General features: G+C 30.5%; 1 protein-coding gene across 2 annotated transcripts in view; it reads right to left on the bottom strand.

Moving 5' to 3' along the window:
• Window positions 1-23,831, bottom strand: part of pbx1b (pre-B-cell leukemia homeobox 1b) — a 95,239-nt gene that overhangs the window by 23,771 nt on the left and 47,637 nt on the right. The window lies entirely within an intron of this gene.

The following is a 23,831-nucleotide window of genomic DNA, read 5'->3' as shown; positions in this document are numbered from 1 at the left end:
CTTCTATTAAAAATCAATTAATCAATAAATCAATCATATGCCAAATTATGCCAGATCTATGCATCTAAAAATATATAATAAAATAAAAAATTACTTATATAAATATCACTATATAAAAGCTATATAAAGTACTCCATCACTGTAATACTAAATTATATAAAATACTAGAATATTTTGATTATTATTATCATTTTAATGATATTTATATAAATATCTCTATATAGAAACTATATATATAAATGCATATTATTATTTACATATTTCATATTTATATTTAATAACAACGTACAATAATACTGTTATTGTAATACTATATAACAAAAAATATGTAAAATATTATTATTATTATTAGTTGTAGCAGTATAGTTATAAATAATGGCATTTATATAAATATCTTTATATAAAAACCATACATTATAATACTATATTTTTATAAGACTATATTATATAAAATATTAAATGCACATAATTTTACATGTATATACATTTTAGATTTATATAAATATCATTATAGTATAATTCTGTACTATAATGCTATTTTATTGTAATAGTAGATTATATAAAATGCTAGAAGAATATTAGTAGTATTATCATTTTAAATAATATGTGTATAAATTATATCTTTATATAAAAAACTATATACTATAATACTATATTACTACATTATTTTGAGACTTGTATATTATATAAAATACAAAGAAAAACTATTTAAATATAAAACACATGTATTATTATTAGTACTTGTCACATAATATATTTTCCATTTTATTTTTATTCTAATTCCAGTTCAAATATAAAATACAATTCCTTGTCTCGTTTTCTCTCTCAATATAAATTCAGGGCCTGAACTGTGGAATATAAAAGGCTTTCTCTCCATTCAGCTCCGAACGGCACACGATTCTGCTGCCAGGTTTGATCTTCCTTCTATTTTAATTATCAGTGACATTCTCGTCTCTCATCTAACGTCACATCCAGTTAGCGAGTCAGAGGTAGACGTAGTAATTTCCTCACGAGTTCTGACACATGGGCAAAAAAGCGACTGTGAGGCTGTTAAGGTTGCGGTGGGATGGTCATCTACCGCTGATTGTGGGCCGCATTGTCTGGGAGAGAAAGGAAACACTTCATTAATCCAGAGACAAAGCCGTGCACCGGTGCATTAACCCCAGACCGCTGCGGCCCGGTTTCGGACGCGGTGAGAAATAGGCCGGCTGGATGGCCATAGGGAGGCTTTGGGAGGGGGACGTTACTCTGACCTCCTCCTTAAGTCAAGATGCAAATGCAAAGGCTGTTGGCGAGCAGGAAAGGTCAAGAGTTCACGGCTGGGCCCCAGCGGGAGACGGACTGTGCAGTGCTGTGTTTCTGAGCTTCACGGGCAACAGAAACATCCTGCTTCATTAACAAATGTATTCAATTCAACCTGAAACGGTGGTATGGTTTCAGATGGGGAAAATCTCACAGGCGAAGCAGATGACATGGATTCGTATCACATGTTTGAGTGACATACACAAAAATTAATGAAGTCAGATTGCATAAAATAATAGAACAGAATAATTATTCTCAAAAATAAATAAATATAAATAAATAAAACGTTATATATATGTTTTTTTTTCTTTTGATGTATATATAATATATAATATTATATATATATATATATATATATATATATATATAGACAGTTTCTTTTAAATATCTTATGAAGAAATTGTGTCAGACTCTAGGCTTCTATTAAAATAAATTAAACTACAATAAAAAAATTTAATCATATGCCAAATGATGTAACACTTCATATGAAAAGAATAACTCTTCTCAACAAATAAAATAATAAAATAAAATAAAATGAAATAAAATTCTACGTTGCTATAAAAAAAAAAAAAATTAAATAATAAAATAGGCAATTTTTATTTTTACTTTATTTACATTTCTTATTTAATGTAATTTTATTAGAAACCTAGAATCTTCAAATAGAATCAAACAGAATTTTCTTCAAAAAAAAAAAAAAGTAAAATTGGTTTTGTACAATGTAATGTAATGTAAAATGTAAAATTTATTTGTTTGTTTTACTTTATTAGAAGCCTAGAATTGTACACTTTTTTTTCAGATGTAAAAAATTATTTTATTTTATTTAAATAAAATGTGTCAGACTCTATGGCTCTATATATATTTATTTATCTTTTGAAGAAAATGTGTGAGACTGTAAATAAAATAAAATAAATTCTGAAGTAATAAGGTTAGACTCTAGGCTTAAAAAAATAAATAAAACAAAATTGGCTTCTATTAAAATAAAATAAAATAAAATAAAATAAATCTTCTAAAGTAACTGTATTAGACTCTAGGCTATTAAAACAAAACAAAAATAAAATAAAATAATAATTTGACAAATGAACTCGGATCACAAAGCAAAATAACAGAAAAACTCCTTAACAAGGTGTGTGAAAATAAAATAATAAAATTTATAAAAATAACACAAAATAACACATACATGATCTCTTTGAAAAACTAGTGACTAAAGTCTGTGGGATTTTCTCATTTGTTTTATCATCCAGCAGGTGAAAACTGTAAGTTTTACCAATTAGTAAATGAAAAGCACACCATTGGAGCACAAACATTCAAAAAGCGATCCAATAAAATGCCACAAAGCAGGTGTTCCTTATTTAATACAGCTCCTGTAATTTCACTCTATTACTGGAAAAACACAAAGCAGAAGGTAACGTGACTTTCCTGTAGTTAACAACCCATAAACGCCACATTTAGGATCACATTTCATTAAAGCACTAAATTAAATCAAAGCAGTTACAGTCAGTGTTCATTATCTGAACTTTGTAAAGTGCTCAGACACTCTGACTTTTATCACGATTCCACAAAACCCAGAGAATAAGGTCTCAAACGCTGCAAGTTTAGCACGTTTTACGGCACTTTTTAAGTAAAAGCCTAGACTGTGAGCACAAGGGAGTCTTGACAGAAACTCAAGGCCAACAGAATTCCTCCCAACGTTATAAAACGTCTAGACTGTCAAGCGAAAATGGAACATAAAAATTCCCCGTTCACGAAACGATGAGGTTCTCCTCTGCCAAGTCCCGGTTTCACATTCGCGGGTGTTTATTTGACTTGGCTGCGCGAATCCCACCATCAGTCTGTTAAAACCCAAAGCTGTTTGGCCAGTGACGGACACAGAGCGAAAAACCCCGTGCCAAACGCAATACGATACGCTCGTTTGAAAGAATACAAATGGCACGGGATCAAAAGTCGACGGAAAGAAAACAAATAATCTGAACGTACAAGCATGAAAAGCTTTATGGAGAGCCGTAGCGGATTCATGAGGTCATATCGAGCAATGCTTCAAGTGCTATAAAATCAAAAGTCAGCTTTACAAGCGTGCTGTAAGAGAGCGGACTGCGGTGATCTGGCAACATGACGCCGCACAACCCCATCCTGTTTATAGTTTCGCACGTGCTCGCGACAAACCGAAACTTCCCGCCGCAGCCGACGCGGATTCACCCAGAAGACACGCGGCTGGAGCATCTGTCAGGAGCGCCGTGACGGCCGTCAGGATCCCGCCGTTCGGGCTCGACTGTCATCCCTCATCGACAGCTGACTGTTACACGGAGCAAAAGAACAAACTACGAGAGCACAGCTGCTCTTCATACGCCGTCTGCATCCATCCCACCCATCAAACGCTGTCATTTTCAACGGGTTCAGGTGTGGATACGCTACGGTTTGCACTTTTGAAATGATCATATAACAAGCACATGTACAGCATAATGTCTCTAGGCCTGAAATTAAAATAAAAATATTAAAATAAAAAAAAATTACATCTGTGAAAATGTGTCAGATTGTAGGCTTGCAATAAAATTAAACAAAATTATTTATTATTTTTATTTTTATATATGTATTTATTTATTTAGTGAAGAAAATATATGTCAGACTCTAGGCTTCAAATAAAATAAAATAAAATAAAATAAAATAAAATAAAAGTTACACCTTTTGACGAAAATGCGTCCGATTCTAGGTTTAAAATAATTTTTTAATTTTAATTAATTAATTTAAAGAAAGTAACGTCAAACTCTATTAAAATAAAATAAAATAAAATAAAAAATAATAAAAAAGTACTTTATTTATTTATTAAAAAAAGTAAAGAAAACATGTGAGTCCATGTTTCTAATAAAATTAATTAAATAAAACAATACCAATTTTACATTTTTTCTTTGACGAAAAAGTGCCAGATTCTAGGTTTGAAATATTTTCTTTTTGGTTAATTAATTAATTTGAAGAAAACAATGTCAAACTCCAGGCTTCTATTAAAATAAAATAAAATAAAATTACTTTATTTATTTATTTTAAAACTTTTTAAAAATAAAATATGTTAGACTCCAGGCTTCTATTAAAATAAAATAAAATTTTACATTTTTTGAAGAAAATGTGTCAGATTCTAGGTTTCTAATAACATACAAAATACATTTTCTTAAAAAAAAAAAAAAATATATATATATATATATATATATATTTTATTTAATTTTATTACAAACTTAGAATCTGACACAATTTCTTCAAAAGATTTGAAAATTTATTTTATTTTATTTTACTTATTGAAAATGTGTGTGACTTCAGACTTCTATTAAAATAAAATACAATAAAAAATTAAAAATTAAATTAAATTAAATTAAATTAAATTAAATTAAATTAAATTAAATTAAATTAAATAATTTTTAGATGTTCTGAAGACAATGTGTCAGACTGTAGGCTTCAAATAAAACAAACAAACAAACAAATAACAATAAATTTTAGATCTTCTGAAGAAAATGTAGCAAACTCTGTGGCTTCTAATAAAATAAAATAAAATAAAACAAAATAAAATAACTAGCTAAATAAAGTCACAGAAAATTAAGATTAAAATTAAGTCGTCTGATTTGAAAGGTCATTCATATCCATACCACAAATGGTGTGGGACAAGTTCAATATTTGGGGTTTGGGTTTGTTTAAATATGGTTCTAAACGAGCTCAATTTTCTCTGGATTTCCTAATTATTTCCTTTATTTCTTTTCTGCTGAAGGATTGAACTTAAAATAACATTCCTTTATGCACTTATTCTCAATTGACACTTGGCTAAAGAGTCGAAACCACACGTATAAACCGCACGCGGGAACATCCTACAAACCACGTCTCAGCGAGACAAATGATGATTTATTTATCTCTCTCGTAAACTAGAGCACATAATTAAAACCACTGAATGGATTCTCTTAAATAAATACGATTAAGCGGAATGAGGTAAAGGGTCCTGCATGTTCAGAAACGGCTTGGCTCTGGGTCATAATTACACGACTCACTGAAGGCCACTTTACTCCATAATGGCAGACTAATTGATTCTTGCTAATATTTTCCAGCGTCGGAGCTGCGTGATTCCTCCAGCAGGGCAGAGCGAGCAGATAGCTTAGCGCCTCCGAGAAAAGACATCCCTGTCCTTGTTATCGTCGTTTTCTCTTTAGGAAGCCTTTTTTTAAATTTCATTTTTTAAACAAGCCTGGAATCATTTCCCTATTCATTTTCATTACATTCACAACTACTAGCTCTGAGATGAATCACAACATTCTAACACTTCATTTGAAACAAAAATAGGTTTAGGACTGAATACTTTCTTTATGATGTAACAAACGTCTCTAGGCCTGTAATAAAATAAAGGATTAAAATAAAATAAAATAAAATAAAATAAAATAAAATCCATTTTTACATATTTTTATAAAAAGTGTGTCAGATTCTTGGCTTCTAATAATAGAAAATGAAATAAAAAATAAAACTAAATTAAATAAAAATGACAAATGACCATTTTTTAAAACATTTAAAAAAAAAATTAACATTCTTTTTTAAAGAAAATGTTTTAGACTGTTTTAGACTAGAAATAAAATAAAATAAATAATAATATAAAAAAAGAAATAAAATATAATCTAAAACAAAATAAAATAAAAATTTACATTTGGAAGAAAATGCGTCAGATTCTAATTAAATACATTTATTTTTTTTAAATTAATAAAATACATTTAATAAAACTAAATTAAATAAATTTTTATTTTTTATTTTTTAAGAAAAATGTTTCAGACTCCAGACTTCTAATAAAAAAATTACAAAATGACATTTTACAGCTTCTGAAGAAACTGTCTCAGACATTAGGATAAAAAAAAAAAAAACATTTGGAAAAAAATGTGTCAGAGGCTTCTAATAAAATGAAACAGAATAAAAAAATGAATAAAAATAAATTAAAAAAACAAACAATTTAATATATTTTTATGAAAATGTGTCAAATAAAATAAAAAATAAAACAAAATAAAATTACATTTTATATCTTCTGAAGAAAACATGTCAGACTCTAGGCTTCTATTAAAATAATTTTTAAAAAACAAACTTAGCACTTTGGAGAAAAGACATCCTTATCCTTGTTTTTGTTTTCTCTTTAGCAAGCCTTCTTTTTTTATTTTTTAAACAAGCCCGGAATCATATTATAACACTTTGTTTGGTTTGAAGCAAAAAAAAAAAAGTGGCAGAAAATCAGAAAATAAGGTATAAGACCGAAAACTTTCTTTTTGAGGGGACGAGCAACTAAAATCCAAATCAGATTTTTACAACACAAAACCACTGACAATAATTCCTTCATTAAGATTTGAGATTTTTTCAAGGGACTTGCAGATGCAGTGAGTGCAAACATCTCCGTCTAGACATTTACATGCCATTACTGAAGATTTACTCTGCTTGCGCTTGTTTTGTCAGCTGTTGCAAGTTATATCCCACATGCACAACAGGAATGATATTCGCAAATAGCAAAATCAGGCTTACTCCGCCAGATCTGCGCTCAGAAGGTCAAAAAGATTGGCCGATTTTAACTTTAGCCACCAACCCAAGACGTGAGCCGCTCGATTCAACAGATTGTTAGAAGAGCAACAAAACAAACGGGAGTTCATGACATTTGCTCAACCCCACAGCGTGTGGCCTTTTACAAATCAAATCAATATTTAATAAAAACTCAAGGCCACAGGCTGACCAGACAATGGATTTTTTTTTTCTCTGTTGGCTTGTTTATCGAAGACGATACGTTTAATTTCCCAGAAACCTGTTTGTGTTATTGGAGGAAAGGCGCATGCAGGATTTATGCACCTTTTCTCAAGGTGGCTCTGCTCCAAAAGCCTTGTATTTTCTTTTTTTTCCCTCTAGCACGGCCGTGTACAGAAGGATGTTTAGTACTCAGAGTCTTCTGCATGTTCCATTAGCCAAATATCAAGTGGTTCTGCTTCATGCCACTCTCCCACAGATACTGAAATATTAATTCAACTACTATAAAAGGAGCAGCGATCGCTCCGGCTGAACCCTGCGACTGCGGCCGGCTTAATTGAACAAGCACAAGACGCAAATGGCAGTTTGTGACTGGATCGTGTCCAGCAGGACCAGAGGAGACCAGCAGACACCTCCTTAAATCTGTACAATCAAGAGACTGCTTGCAGCATTTATAGCGTCACTCGAAAGCAGACATGCTACGGTTTTTCCTGACATTTTTCTATCCTCAAAATTAAACAAATAACAGTAGGACTGACACTTACAGCTTACCAAAACAAAGTGCTTGAAAATCAGATAAGAAAGGTATAAGATTAAATCCTCGTGACATAAGAAACAAATGTCTTTAATAAAATAAAATAAATAAATAATAAAATAAAATGAAAATGTAAAATAAAATAAAGGCCTGTAAAATAAAAAAAAAAAAAAAAATAGATAAATAAAAACCCATTTCTACATCTTTTGAAGAAAATATGTCATATTCTAAGGTTTTAATAAAATAAAATTAAAGTAAAATATAAAATACAAAATATAAGATAAAGGCCTGTAATAAAATATAAATTACAATAAAAAAAATTGAGTAACATTTAAAAATAAGAAAATTAAAAATTAAATAAAAATCCATTTGTACATCTTTTGAAGAAAATACGTCAGATTCTAAGGTTTTAATAAAATAAAACTGAATAAAATAAAATAAATAATAAAAGAAAATTAAAATATAAAATAAAATAAAGGCCTGTGATGAAATACAAATTAAAATAAAAAAATAAAAAAGAAAAGAAAAGAAAATAAAAATCAATTTTTACATCTTTTGAAGAAAATATGTCAGATTCTAAGGTTTTACTAAAATAAAATAAAATAAATAAATAAAATAAAATAAAAGGTCTGTAATACAATATATAATATAAAATAAAAAAAATAACATAACATATAATCATAATAAAATGAATAATAAAATAAAATAAACAATATAAAATAAAAGGCCTGTAATAAAATATAAAATAAAATTTTCAAATAAAAAAAAAATAAAAAATAAAAAATAAAACACAATAAAAATCAATTTTTACATCTTTTGAAGAAAATGTGTTTTTAGAAAATAAAATGAAATAAAAAATGTTGTTATTATAAAAAATAAAAAAAAGGCAGAGAATTATCCTATATTATTATGTTATATTATAGCATAAATCCCATAGAATCAGAATTATTAGATCCTACTATGCAAAATATAACTGCAATAACTGCTTTCGTTTCATTAGAGCAATATTACTCATATTAACAATGTATTTCCTCTACATGTGTGTGGACTGGAGTCTGAAGTGCATGAGATGACATTCATATCGTGTCAGCGGTCTGACGTCAGGATCGGTTTCCTCCTGAAATAATTCAGCTCTGAATGGAGCGGTGCAATCCTGCCGGCGGTTCAGATTTCAGATGGCGGTTGATTAGGCGCGGATAACACGCGACTGTCGATAGCCGGAACAACACGTAATCCTCTGTGAATTTATGCCGTCGTGTCAACAGAGGCGGTTGGCATGGCTGGTTGTCATGGAGATTCTCAGATAGCACTGAGATGCTGATGTTGAACGAATGATGTTTAGGTCTCCTGTCAGTCTCAGTAACGCCGCATCTGCTTTGTTTCACATGGACAAAGACTCTCACCGCTGCTGCTCGATTCTATATGCTGGAGAGGACAAAGACAATTACGCCTTGCTTCCTCTCATATATATATATATAGCTCATTAAGGCTGCATTTATTTGACTAAAAATACTGAAAAAAACAGTCATATTGTCAAATATTATTACAATTTAAAATAACTGTTTTCTATGTGAATATCTGTTAAACTGTAATTTATTTCTGTGATGCGCAGCTGAATTTTCAGCATCATTACTCCAGTCTTCAGTGTCAGATGATCCTTCAGAAATCATTCTCATATTCGGATTTATTATTAATGTTGCAAACAGTTGTGCTGCTTAATATATTTTTTGGAAGGATCGTGTGACACTGAGGACTGGAGAAATGGCTGATGAAAATTCAGCTTTGCATCACAGAAATAAATTATATTTTAAAGTATATTAAAATAGAAAACTGTTAAATAATAAATAATTATTTAACAGTTTAAAAAAAAAAAAAGATAAAAAAAAAAAGTAATATTATGAAATATTATTTAAACAGTTTTCTGTTTAAATAATATTTCATAATATTACTTTTTTTTATCTTTTTTTTTTTTACTGCATTACCAAGAAGAGGAAAGTGCTATAATATACTGTAAGTGTAGTTAATAATGAAAGTAATGTGTGTGTGCATGTATATATGTACACATTCAATCAGTTTATTACTGAAATTAATATAAATATGTTTAATTATTAACTAGAGTAAAGCAAATTTGCAACATGTTGACTGATTGACTAATACGTAATACATAAAAAAATAGATAAATAAATACTTATACTTAATATATTTGCAAGCTATTACTTTAAATGCATTTTTACACTTAATTAATCTGTAAATTATATATTTGTAAATGTCTTGCCCCCTCTAATTTACACAACATAGCACAAAAACATCTTGGGATAAATATATATATATATATATATATATATATATATATATATATATATATATATATATAACTGCATAGTCTAACTAGTTTCTCTGTTCTTTATTTTATAATGGACAGTTTACTCAGTTAATGTCTACTCAATAAATTACAATGAAATGCTACATGTAACTGTTTTAAATAAAAAAAAAACTATTTTTAATCAAATTACAATGTGTTGATTAATTAATCGAATTAATTGCAAAATACGTTTGACTGAAAATACCCACAAAAGATTATTTAAAGCTATTTTTGTGTTAAATGAGAACGTTTCAAGTAGACATCACAAATTGTAGCTTCAGAAAGAAATGTTTCATTTGATGCAACATAAACATTTAGGCTGCAACGGCGTAAACGTAAACTATGGAAAATAAAAGAAGATAATTTGGGAATATCTCAGTATTTTTTGTTCATACAATGAAAGTCACTGGCGAGCAAAACAGCCTTGTTACCAAAAGTCTTCTATGTTCCACAAAAGAAAGGTTTAAAATAACATGAGGGTGAGTAAATGATGGAAGAATTACATTTTTTTGGGAAACTATCCCTTTAATGATTTTATTTTTATTATTACTATTATAATTATTATTATTTTTTAATTAAATGATACTCTAAATAAGAAACAAAATCTGCCAGCAGGTGGCGGTAAATGTCTTTATGAGTCATTCACTCATTTGATTCGATTCGTTCAAATGGCTGATTCATTCAGGAATTAAGTAAACGGCTCTCTTTTTGAATGAGCCTTTGAATCATTGATTCACACGATTCGTTCAAAATGCGGATTCATTTAGAAACTAAATACCGATGTGTTGCTCAGAGAAAGGTAATATGTTCTCTGCAAAATTGAGCAAAAACACATAATATAGTGTTTAAAATAAGACACAATATCAACTTATTTACTGAACAGCTCGTGATAGATCCGAATAAAATCAGTACTCGTGTCATATTGCTCTTGCTGCCCGTGTGATATATATATACATATATACACACACACACACATATATATATATATATATATATATATATATATATATATATATATATTTTTTTTTTTTTTTTTTTTTAATGATAATACTGGGCATTTACTAGCTTCCATGTATGGCTTCCAAACATATGACCAGTCTTTGGCAGTGAGAATGAAATCATGAAGTCTGAGTTCATTTGGAGTCAGATTAACTCTTTCCGCTGTGGTTGTGTTGAAGCGCTGGGCTCAGATTGGCGCTGACAGCTCTGGCTCTGTTTGCTGCTGCTGTTGTTGTTGGTGATTCAGTGCGGCTGCAGCACTTGATAAATCAGGGCGGGTCGACGGTGGTCCCGTCACAACGCAGGCACCAGAGTCGACTCGACAGCTACATGCTAATTCAATGGCGGCATTATTCATTATACAGTCACAAGTGTAGCGGAACGGAAAGGCAAACTACACACACACACACACACACACACACACCGGGAAGAGTGCGACAGGACTCGATCTGTTAAACCAGGCCATCGCTGTCACAAACCCAGACAATAAGAATGCTGGGAAACGGGTTTACAAGGCATCAAAAAGACAACAGAATCACTCTGAGTAGATAAAGCCTTCAAAACATACATCAGTGTTATATAATGCCAATTAGCAAGCGGCCAAGAGGAGATTGTAAAGGACTATTGTTTATCATATCATGTATTTCAAATTTGTTATTGCTTATACAGTTATGCTTATACAGTATGCAAACCGATATATCGAAAAGGCCAACATTTGTTGTATATATCATATATATATGTATGTAGTGTACATATATATATTTATACTCCTGCTCGAAAGTTTGGGATCAGTAAGACTCTTCAGGTCATCAAGGCTGCATTTATTTATTCAAAAATACAGAAAAAAACAGTAATATTGCAAAATGTTATTACAATATAAAATAACGGTTTTTATTTTAATATACTTTAAAATATAATTTATTCCTGTGATGCAAAGCTGAATTTTCAACAGCTGTTACTCCAGTCTTAAGTGTCACATGATCCTTCAGAAATCATTCTAATATGCGGATTTATTACCGAATGATCAATGTTGGAAATGTCGTTGCTGCCAATTTTTTTTGGAACCTGTGATTTTTTTTTCAGGATTCTTTGATGAATAAGAAGTTAAAAGAACAGCATTTATTCCAAACGTAAATCTTTTCTAACAGTGTAAATCTATGCTATCACTTTTTATTAATTTAGAAAAGTATTAAAAGTATTAATTTCTTCCAAAAAAAGAAAGAATAAAAATGTACTGACCCCACACGTTTGAACAGTACTGTATATTGTTAGGAAACCTTTCTATTTTAAATAAATACTGTTCTTTTTTATTTTTATTTATCAAAGAATCTTTCTTTATCAAAGAAAGTATCACAGGTTCCAAAAAATATTACTACACAACTGTTTACAGCACTGATAATAAATCAGCATATTACAATGATTTCTGAAGGATCATGTGACACTTAAGACTGGAGTAACAGCTGATGAAAATTCCGCTTTGCATCACAGGAATAAATTCTGTTTTTAAGTATATTAAAATAAAAACCATTTTTTTATATTGTAAAAACATTTTGCATCATTATTGTTTTTTTCTGTATTTATGATCAAATAAATGCAGTCTTGATAAGCATAAGAGACTTCTTTAAAAAATATAAAAAAAGTCTTACTGATCCCAAACTTTTGAGTGGTAGTGTGTATATAAATATATATATTATAAATAATATTTAAAATAAGAAAAATATTTATATATAAAATTATATACACAAATTATATGCACAGAACGGATCGCAGTAGACACAGAAAAGGTGCCATGAGGGTAATTAATCAATCAAAAGCAAAATAAAATCACAAATTAGAAAGTCAATTAAAAGAATAAGCCCCAGTGTACATGTGCAGGTGTGACACACGGCTTAAACGAAGCTGACAGGAGCTGCTGTGTGTGTGTGTGTGTGTGTGTGTGTGTGTGTGTGTGTCGTGAAGAGAATCATCCCTTCAGCCCAAGACCAGCAGCTCCCAGCCCAGTGGACCAGCACGAGTCGCGGCTCTGCGTCTGGCCCGTGCAGGCACCTCTAGAGTCGACTCTAATAATGCTAATTATAATCATTAGAGGCCGGCCAGGCCCCAGGCTAGCTGGTAATGACACAGCCTGAGCTGGAAACCAGAGATAGAGACAGATAGACGTGGAGATGGAGAGAGAGTGAAGTCATTCATTAGGAAAATAGCGTTCCTCATTTCAAAGCATCCTGTGCCTCGGGCCAGACATATTCCTCTAGATCTATTAAATATATGTGATCGATGAGCTGCAGCTAATCAGGGCCGCGCTCGCTCTACATGCACGAGTTTACAGCACAGGATGAAGCTGAACGCACAAATGCACAACTACTCTTACACGCTCAGTTTTTAAAGTAAAGAAAGCCTTGAGGTCTGAAGAGGAATGAAATTAAGCAGTAACATCAGGACTGAGCTATAAAGATCGGGTCAGTGTGAGAGAGTTCAAGACTTACAAAGATGAAACCTATAAAATTAAATTATACCTACAAAAATATCCAGACTGTTGTACATTTTTGTTTTTGTAAAGAAAAATGTTTTTAAAATATTTAGGAATGTTCAGAAATATTTTGCCTTTCTTGCTTTTTGGAAAAAAAAAAAAAAATTAGGTTTTTGCAAAAGTTTTTACAATTAGGTTTTTACAATATACATTTTATACAATTGTACAATTTTTACTATATATATATATATATATATATATATATATATATATTTTATATTAATATTTTACAATTTATTCCAAAAATATTTACAAATATGTGTCATATTTTTAAATATATATTTTTAAATAATTAAAAATATTTTAATAAACTATAACATTTACAGTTTATAAACAGAATTCTGTTAATTAACAATAAATATTAAATAATTATATATACAATATCACAATTTTTGTTTTTGTAAAGAAAAATGTTTTTTTTAATATTTAGGAAGAAAATCATACTTATTTATTCATTTATTTATAATATTTTTTCATATTTTTTACAAAAATATTTTAAAATACAATCATATATTAGTTATATTGTTATTTTGGTAAAGCAAAATAAAATATTTTTTTACAAATATTTTTATAGATTGTTTTCAAAAAAAACTATTTTAAAAAAAAAAAAAACATTTATTTATTTATTTATTTATTTATTTATTTTATTATTATATTTTCCATATTTGTGAGAAAATTCAAATAGTCATATATAGTTATGTTTTGTTTTTTTTAAAAAAGAAGAGAATTTGTAAAATATGTAGTATTTTTAGAATATAGTATACGAAATATTTTACAATTTTTTTCCACAAAAATATTTACAAATATGTGTGCGTCTGTGTGTGTGTGTGTGTGAGAGAGAGAGATTTTTAAATATTTTAAAAATAATTTTCAAATATTTATTGATTGAACTATAATATTTATAGTTTAAAAAACAACATTCTGCTAATTAACAATAAGTATTAAATAATAATATACAATATCAAAATTGGCCCAATAAAATATAGGTGAATACTTGTTTTATTATTTTTGTTATGTACACATATTTTTATTTTATATACATATATATGTTACTGTTTATTTTCCATATCTCATGTTTGTTTTTTTATAACCAGATCATATTTGTTATTGCTCATTTACTTATACTTATATGGTTTCCCATATGAAGGCCAATATATCAAAAAGGATTAAAATAGGCTAATAACAGGCCAATTAAATTAGGCGAATAAGGTCAATATGTGTTGCTTTATATATGCAGTGATTTCTAGTGTATATATTTTACTATACGGTCAGTTCTGTGAAGTGCAAGCCAAAATATAAACCCAAGCTGTATGAAGACCGCAGTCGCCCCTCACACCGGATCAAGCGTCCATTTCTCAGCTCCCCCGAGGGGCCGGACGGCCCGAGACAAGCGTGTCATTAAAACCTGCCCTGCAGCTCTTTATTAAAGTCATTCCTCCGGGACGCCGCAGCACACGTCAGTCTCCAAAAGAGCCACAAAGGCCAGGGTGACCAATGACACCATCAGCGTGAGTCAGAGGAACGCAGTGTGTGTTCCTGTCCCGTTCCGCACGGATCACAACACACAACTCAATATCAGACCGAGATCATGTGACTGTCAAACCCGGATCCGTCCGGAGCGGATTCATTAACGCTGGTGGTTAAAGATCCTAGAATAACAACTCCACTAAACTTGCTGAGTTCACAAACACCATGCTGACCTCAAGCAAAGCACTTAACCTCATGGTACTCGAGGGGAACGGTCCCGACTGGATCTGTATGTCACTCTGGATAAACAGCATCTGCTAAACAGCAAATGACTTTAAAGGTGGAGTGTGTAACTAGATTCAGCAGTGAACTACAAAAATAGCTCGATTTTTACCTCGTATCAACAAAATCTGAGTGACTGCCAGTGCAAAAATTAGGTTTAAATAGTTGCTGCATGTTTTAAAGTGAAGCAAAGTAAATGATTTCCACCAAAATGAAAGCTGAAATAAAATTAATATGCAACATAAAACTTTTAAAAATGATTTAAGACACCCATAAATATTAGTATTGTACTTTTAATTTTCATTTAAAATAAATTATTATATACATTTTTTATTACTATTTAAATACTTAATTTTTATTTTACACTGAAATATTACAAAGACAATATTTCCTAATATTATATTTAGCAAAAATATTATTATTATTATTATTATTATTATTGTTGTTGTTGTTGTTGTTGTTGTTGTAATAATCATATTGATACATAATCATAACATTTTGGGGCCAAATTGTGCAGCCCTACAAACAAACATTAAACCTATAATTAAATAAGTAAATAAATAATTAAAAACAAACAAACAAACAAATAAATACATAAATACATACATATATATTATGTTTAAATTCAATTTAGTATTGTACTTGCAATTAAAAAAAATATTATAAGTTATTATAATAAATTATTAGATATTTTTATTATTATTTAAATATTTAGTTTTTATTTATAGTGAAATATTACAAAATTAATATTTTTATAATGTTTAATATTATATTTAGCAAAATTGTTGTTTTTATTATTATTATTGGTGTTGTTGTATTTAGCAAAATTGTTATTATTATTATTACTATTATCATTATTATTATTATTATTAATAAATAAATAAACAAACAAACAAACAAATAAATATTACTTTTAAATTATAATTATAATCATACTGATATGTAATCATAACATTTTGGGGCCAAATTGTGCAGCTTTACAAATAAGCACCAAACCTATAAGTAGGTAGGTAAACAAACAAACAAACAAACAAATAAATACTTACATAAATATTACATTTAAATTGCATTTAGTATATTATACTTTTAATTTAAAATAAATGATTATAATAAATTATTAGATTTATTTTTATTATTAATTATTTATTGTTGCTGTTGTTGTTGTTGTTGTTGTATAATCATATTGGTATATAATCATAAAATTTTGGGGACAAATTGTGCAGCCCTACGTAAGCAAGTAAGTAGATAGGTAGGTAAGTAAGTTAAGTAAGTAAGTAAGTAAGTAAATAAATAAATGTTTATTTATTATATTTAAATTGCATTTGCAATTCACAATTTTTATTGTACATTTTTACTTAACATTTTATTTTTTTTCCAACTAAATAGTGAAGTCCTACACATTAAACTGGTACAAGTATTTGTATGAATACTATGAATATAATGAAGAAAAAACCTTCACCTTTAATAACCTAATAATCTCCAAGTAAACGAGTGCATGAATACAGTAGGGTGAAAAAAGTAAATTAAAAAAAGTAATACTGAAGCATAAAGTCTGGAGTAAATGTTGAGTTCAGGATGTTGTGGACAAAGATTGCATGAGAAATCCAGCGTTTTTAAGTCTCTTTGTCAAACGTGCGCATGTGTGGCACATTTCATAAAGCATCATTCTCTCAGCCAACAAGTTTATGTAAAAGGGATTAACCGTAATTAAGCCATAATTACTCTGATTAGCCAAGTCGCAGTAAATTACAGCAGCAGCACATGTGAAGCACTGGAGGGATGAGATCAGCTCCGGGAGGCGTGTTTGAGACGGGCCGCTGCGTCGGGAGAAGCGCAACCTGTTCGTGAAGTCTGAGCGTCTTACCCACGATGCACTGCTCATCTCGTGCTCTGTGGTGTGGAAGGACGTGTGATGCTTCACACTTTTAATCCCTCCGTTTAAGTGTAATTATGGGTGTCCAGTGCACTTCAAAACTGACGGTTTTCAAGTGAAGAGGAAACTACAGGACTAGACGACACTATAATTAGTATTTATAAGAGAAACTGGATAGACAAAACAAACAGGCTGTGACTTGATGGTATCCTTCAGGAATGGATGTGAGGCTGGAAAGTGAATGGTGGAATCATAATTCATAATCATTATTTAGAACCTGATTAGAATCCAACAAAACAGATTTAAAGGGACAGTTCACCCAAAAATGAAACATCTGTTATTATTTGGGTAGCCATTGATTTCCATCAACTCTTTTGTTGCCAGCATTCTACAAAATATCTTAATTGGTGTTCAAAAGAAGAAAGAAATGTGGTTTGAAACAACATGAGGGTGAGTAAATGTTTTGAATTTTCATTTTTGGGTGAACTCTCCCTTTAAGTCATCACAACTATGTTAATATGACCAATAATGTATTAAGTATGTTACATATAATAGTACATAACCAAAGCTGTAGATCAAACATTCTTATGTTTTTTTTTACCTAAGTTTGTTTACATTTTGCACGCTAACCGCTAAATATTTTAACACACTGCTAGCTGATGAGCCTGATAGCTTAGCCTACACTCCACACAAATGTTTAATTTTACGGTTTTATTCATTTATTAAGCTTTCACTTGATCAGGCATTACAAAACAACTACTCTGCAACTCGATTTACCTGATATAATTGCTGCTGTTTATGAGGATCCAGGTTCAAATCTGGCCCTTCTTTCTTTTTGTCCATTTCATAATAAAAGCCAATAAATGACCAAAACACATGAACTAATAGCTTGCAACTTTTTCCCTAGTAAACAAGTAAGTGAATTGGATCATTTAGATTTTTAATACACGTCTGATATGAATTCTTGCATTTCTGCAATTATTGCTAAAATAGCATTTACTGCATATGGAATGTCATGGAATCTGGCAAAATTTTGGATGAATAAATCAAAAGTAGGGCTGTATGCTTAATCAAATTCATGATATGGACTAATGTCTGTGCATATTAAAGCACAAAAAAGACTGTTATTGTTATATAAAGTATGCTTGTTCTGCATACTGTATCTGTGTGAATGAGCCTTCACTACAACCCGCCAAAATAAAAGTTCGGTCTAACTTGAAGAAATTATGACAGAACAATAATATTACAGTATTGCACAGTAGAATGTACTTCTGAAAGCAATAATAACAATACAGTTTATTAGAACATTATTTTTAGGGAATACCAAACAATATCACACACTTTTTGTTTTAATTGCATCTGTAAACTTTTGTTGTGTAGCACTTTGTTTGCAAAAAAATGAAGGAAATTTTGTTTGATTGCATTTTAAAAGGTTAATTAAAATGTTAAAGTTTTACGCACTTGATTACTAATGTTTTAATTAAAATAAGCCTGTATTAAATCATAAAACATAAACTCCAGAAAAATTTAAGTAGGCAACACAGAATTTCTAAAAAAATAAAACACATTTCATAGGGCACTATTAAAATATTATTGTTATTAAATATTTATTTTATTAATACTATAAGTCAGCATATTCTGCATTAATTTTTTTTTACATTATTAGAATATTATCAGAATAAATTGCTAACATTTTATGAAGACATTCATTTTTTATTATTGAAATTTAATCACATTTATTTATTTTTTAATAATTTATATTTTGCAAGCTAACCGCTAAATGTAGTACCTTAGCAGAGTTCTTGTCGATTAGCATGATAGCTTAGCTTTTTTTTTAATTAATTAATTTAATTACTTATTTGTAGCAATAGCCAACAATACATCGTATTGGTCAAAATTAGCGATATTTCTTTTATGTCAAAAATCATTAGGATATTAAGTAAAGATCATGTTCCATGAAGATATTTTGTAAATTTCTTACCGTAAAATATATAAAAACTTCATTTGGACAACTTTAAAGGTGATTTTTTTTCTCAATATTTAGATTTTTTTGCACCCTCAGATTCCAGATTTTCAAATAGATGTATCTCAGCCAAATATTGTCCAATATGTGGTCCAAGTTCACATATTTATTATATGTTTATTTTATGAAAAATTAAAAAGGAAAACATGGGATTTGTCAAAAAAAAAGCAGATTTTTCATAGGGGTCTAAACAAATGCAGCCATCAAAATCACCTTCCGTGATTTCCCAACTCAAGAACAAAAGACTCACCGGCCAAGACACTGACCTTTGCAGCCCAACACAGAGACTGCAGAATGGAAGCGTCTCTTCAATATTTATTGTACGAAGCACACACGCAGGCAGCATACCGGATGGGTCGTAACGCCAGCTGAAGACTCGGAGCATGCCAGCAGTGACGGAGGCCGAGCAAATCTATCTCATTTCATTTGAGTCTGGCTCCTCTTTTCTGGCACATAAATAATGCATCAGTCGGAGGCGTGTGGCGCTGCAGCCTCTCTCTCTGCGGGGAAGCGCTGCGGCTCCCTGAGCGGCCCCTGCTCTCCCCGTTACACCGCTCCCGATTAATTACACACTTTAATGAGCTGCATTATTAATGGGGCTCTTACTTGGCAGTTTAAGGAAACGCAGCGGAGCGCTCAGCGATACCAGCCTCTAATTCTCATTAAAACATCACACGAGGCTTGTGGGACGGACGCGGCCTCCTCCGACACAACATCTACAGGATTTAAACGCCTCGTGCGAAAAGAGGATCGAGAGGCTGGGAAATGTATTCAGAGAGAGGAAAGATTCAAGTGGATGTTCACGTGGTCATTCCATTATATAGCCATCTATTTTAAAGTACTAAACATCCATTTGAAGTTCAACATTCAATAAAAAAATAAGCCACGGTTAAGGATTATGGCCTAAAACCCTGTTAACCATAGTAAAAATCACTAACACTTCACCTAAAATGACAGCATTATGATAAAAGGCACCAGTGTTCAATAAGTAACTACTAAAAAGCAACTATAAAAAGACTAGACAAACTCTGAATGTTGTTTTGACAAAGTTGGATGGTTATAAGCCTTATAGTTTAAGTAATAGTCTGAAGTAATAATGCTGAAAATTCGAAAAAAAAAAAAGCAACTACACTGTAAATAAAACAACTTTAAAAAAAGTTGTTTCACAACTTAAAGTAAGTGTTTGTGCTGCCTTACAATTTTTAGTTTACTCAACTCAAATATCCATGTTTTCCCATGCAGTACAACTTAACATTTCATGTTGACTAAACTTAAAATTTTAAGGCAGTTGAAACTTCTTTTTACAGTGTATAAAAAGAAAAGCTGTCAAGACTAACTCTGAATGTTGATTTGAATGCTGAAGTTTGATGGTTATAGTTTATGTAATAGTCTTAAGTAACAATGCTGAAAATTTAGCTTTGCACCACAGAAATAAAAAACATTTTACAATATATTCAATTAGAAAACAATTATTTTAAATTGTAATAATATTTCACAATATTAGTGTTTTTACTGTATTTTTTATCAAATAAATGCAGTCTTGGTGAGCATTTTCTTAAAACAACAACAACAACAACATTAAAACATCTTACTGATCCTAAACTACTGAATGTTGTACAATGTTATTAAATTATCAAAAGTTTTTAAAGTAGGCTTTAAGTAAACATTAAATGATGGAAAAGATCATCTAAATAATAAAAGAAAATAATAATAATAAATAAATAATAATAATAATAATAATAATAATAATAGAAAATGAGTGTGGGCATTTAAATATCCAATATCGGCCAATACCGATAAGCTGAAACAGAAATAAATAAATTATATTTTATAATATATTACAATAGAATTGAACCTAAATGGTAATATATAATGAAAATAGTTCCTAGAAAGACTAGATCAGATTTGTGGCTCACATGAAACCTCACAAGCTTTTTAATTACCGCCTTGTATTTTAAGCCTAGGCCTTAAGTACTCAGTGAAGCAACTATAAAAATAAATGCATCTGCCATGTCAGGAGTGGAACGGAAAACTCTGAAACAGATGCAGTATGATTTCTGCACGCCGAACACTTGGATTGAGGCATTGTTGTTCATATTTGGAAGCACATAAATATCTTTTTCTTTGTGTTTGCCAGTGAAGCTCTGTCTGCGTCTGTCTGATACGTCTCTGAGATGAGATTCACAGCTGCAGAGAGAAAGAGAAAGAGAGGGAACGAGCAGCCGAGAGTCCCGCGGGTCCTCCATTTGGGTTACTTTGTGCCGGAGAAGCTGGCGGAGCGACTTTCCTCCTGCCATTCAGAGACATATAACACAACACATCAAAACACGTCACCTTCCATTAACGCACAACCCTCCGCATAAACAGGAGAGACTTCAAAATGACCAGAAATACCCTGAGAACAACATCTCAGCACATCCTTAACACAGCCAAGCAGGAAGCACGACGCAACACTTGTGAATCGAGACAGATAAATCAGACTTTTCTGTGTAAAACTCACCAATGCAATGCTACAGGGTGTTGCTAAGCGGTTGCTAGGGTGCTCTTGATGATTGCTAGGTGATTTCTTTCCGTCCCAACAGCCAAACCTACTGGCTAATAATATGGAAACAATTCTATTTTATTTTGTGTAAATAAGTTTTAAAAAACTAAAACACTAAAACTTAACATCAATCATTTTATATGTGAATTTAAGCATCATGAATGTACAATATGAGAAATAAACATTAAATTAGAAATCTGATTAAAATGAAAATTAATTTGTTAAAAAATTATGTTTTCAAAATAAGCTTTACGTGAGCATAACGTTTTACGTAAAAAAAAAAAAAAAAAAGAGAAATGAGTGCGGACATTAAAATATGCAATATTGGTAACCTTAAAACCGATAAACTTAAAAACAGTTAATGTCGGCTGATAATCAGTAAGGAAATCAACAAACTGAAAATTCTGAAAAGGGAGTAAATGAAACACTTTCACTTCAAACCAGTGTTGTTAACTAAAACTAAAACTATTAAAAATAATTTTCATGAGTTCATTTGATTATTAGATCAAATTTAGACTTATAATTAGAAATTTTGCATCGGCATCTAACTGAAATAAACAAGTTGAAGTACTAAATTTACTAAAACTGAAATAAAAATACATTAAATTATAATAAAATGCACATGAAATTACTAAAACTTAAATTGAAAATATAAAAATAAAAGCTAATTCAAATAATAATAAATACTATAATACTGAATACATAACACTAATATAATAATAATAATAATAATAATAATAATAATAATTTATAAATAATAATTTTTCTGTTAAAGTGGCATCCTGGGACAGGAGCAGGTGAAGATGGGAACGGATCTGCTCCATCAAGCAGAGGCCTCCCACCATCCTGTCATCTCAGACCCATGAATAGTAATGCTTGACCCCCCAACCCCCCCCAAAGTGTCCGCAATCCGGGCGGATGAGAGTATTTCCCTCCAGACCCCAGACAGCACAGGCCCTGGGGACAACTCCATCAGCGGCGGGACGACTTCAACGCACGGACACGAGACCAAGACGAGGAGGAGCCGGACACTCATTACGCGAGCACTATCTGGGTCACGGAGCAGATGCAAATGTAGGTCACGGGAAACTCCTGTTGTCAATCAAGATGCACAAAAAATGATGAAAGGCTGAGAGTGAAAGATCACGCCTGCTCGGCTGGATCACAGGCCATCGGAGATGAGAAGAGATGAATATTACAGCGGGTGAGCAGGGGTCAAAAGTCTATGAGACACACTGGACACCTCCAGCAAATTAAAACCTTGGAGTCAAAGCCATTAACGGCTTTAATTCGATCCAGCCCAGTAGTGGAGTGATGTTTGCTCACGTAATTAGATTTTCACATTTTAACTGCCTTTCAAAGGTGTGAGTTCAGTATGATTTGTTTGTCTTTTTTAAAGAAATTAAAACTTTTATTCAGCAAAGATGCACTGTACTGACCACAGGTGACATAAATGCTGTCAAAGTATAATAATTAATATAATTAAATAAAATGTGTGTGTGTGTGTGTGTGTGTGTGTGTGTGTGTATATATATATATATATATATATATATATATATAATGTCATATATATCATGGTTTCCACAAAAAAAAAAATGAAGCCAAATACATTTTCGAAATTGATAACTATCAAAAATGTCTCTAAAGCAGCAAATCAGCATATTAGAATGATTTCGGAACAATCATATGACACTGAAGACTGGAGTAATGATGCTGTAAACTCAGTTTTGCATCGTAGAAATAAATTATGTTTTGCAAACATATTAAATCAGAAAACAATTATTTTAAACAATTATTTTATTATTGTAATAATATTTCACAAAATTACTGATTTTACTGTATTTTTGATTAAATAAATGCAGCCTTGGTAAGCAATGTCATTTAAAAAACATTAAAACATCTTAGTGACCCCAAATTACTGAACGGTACAATGTTGTACAGTGTTTTAAAATTATCAGTATTTTCAAAAAAAAGCTTTAAGTAAACATTAAATGATGTGGGAATTATTGTACATTTATAACATTGCGATACACAAATTTCTGCCTGATATATTTAATTGCAAAATGTAACTATAATATCTTCCAACTCTTTATACTGATAAACTTAAAAAAAAAAAAATCATCAATATAAAGAAAATGAGGAATTTTGCCTTGGCAACTAACTGAAATAAGTTGAAAAACTAAATTTAC

The sequence above is a fragment of the Labeo rohita genome, chromosome 6 (assembly GCF_022985175.1).
Source record: "Labeo rohita strain BAU-BD-2019 chromosome 6, IGBB_LRoh.1.0, whole genome shotgun sequence".
Lineage (NCBI taxonomy): Eukaryota > Metazoa > Chordata > Actinopteri > Cypriniformes > Cyprinidae > Labeo > Labeo rohita.
Note: the sequence above shows the minus strand (reverse complement) of the source record. Positions and strands in the feature narration are given on the sequence as shown.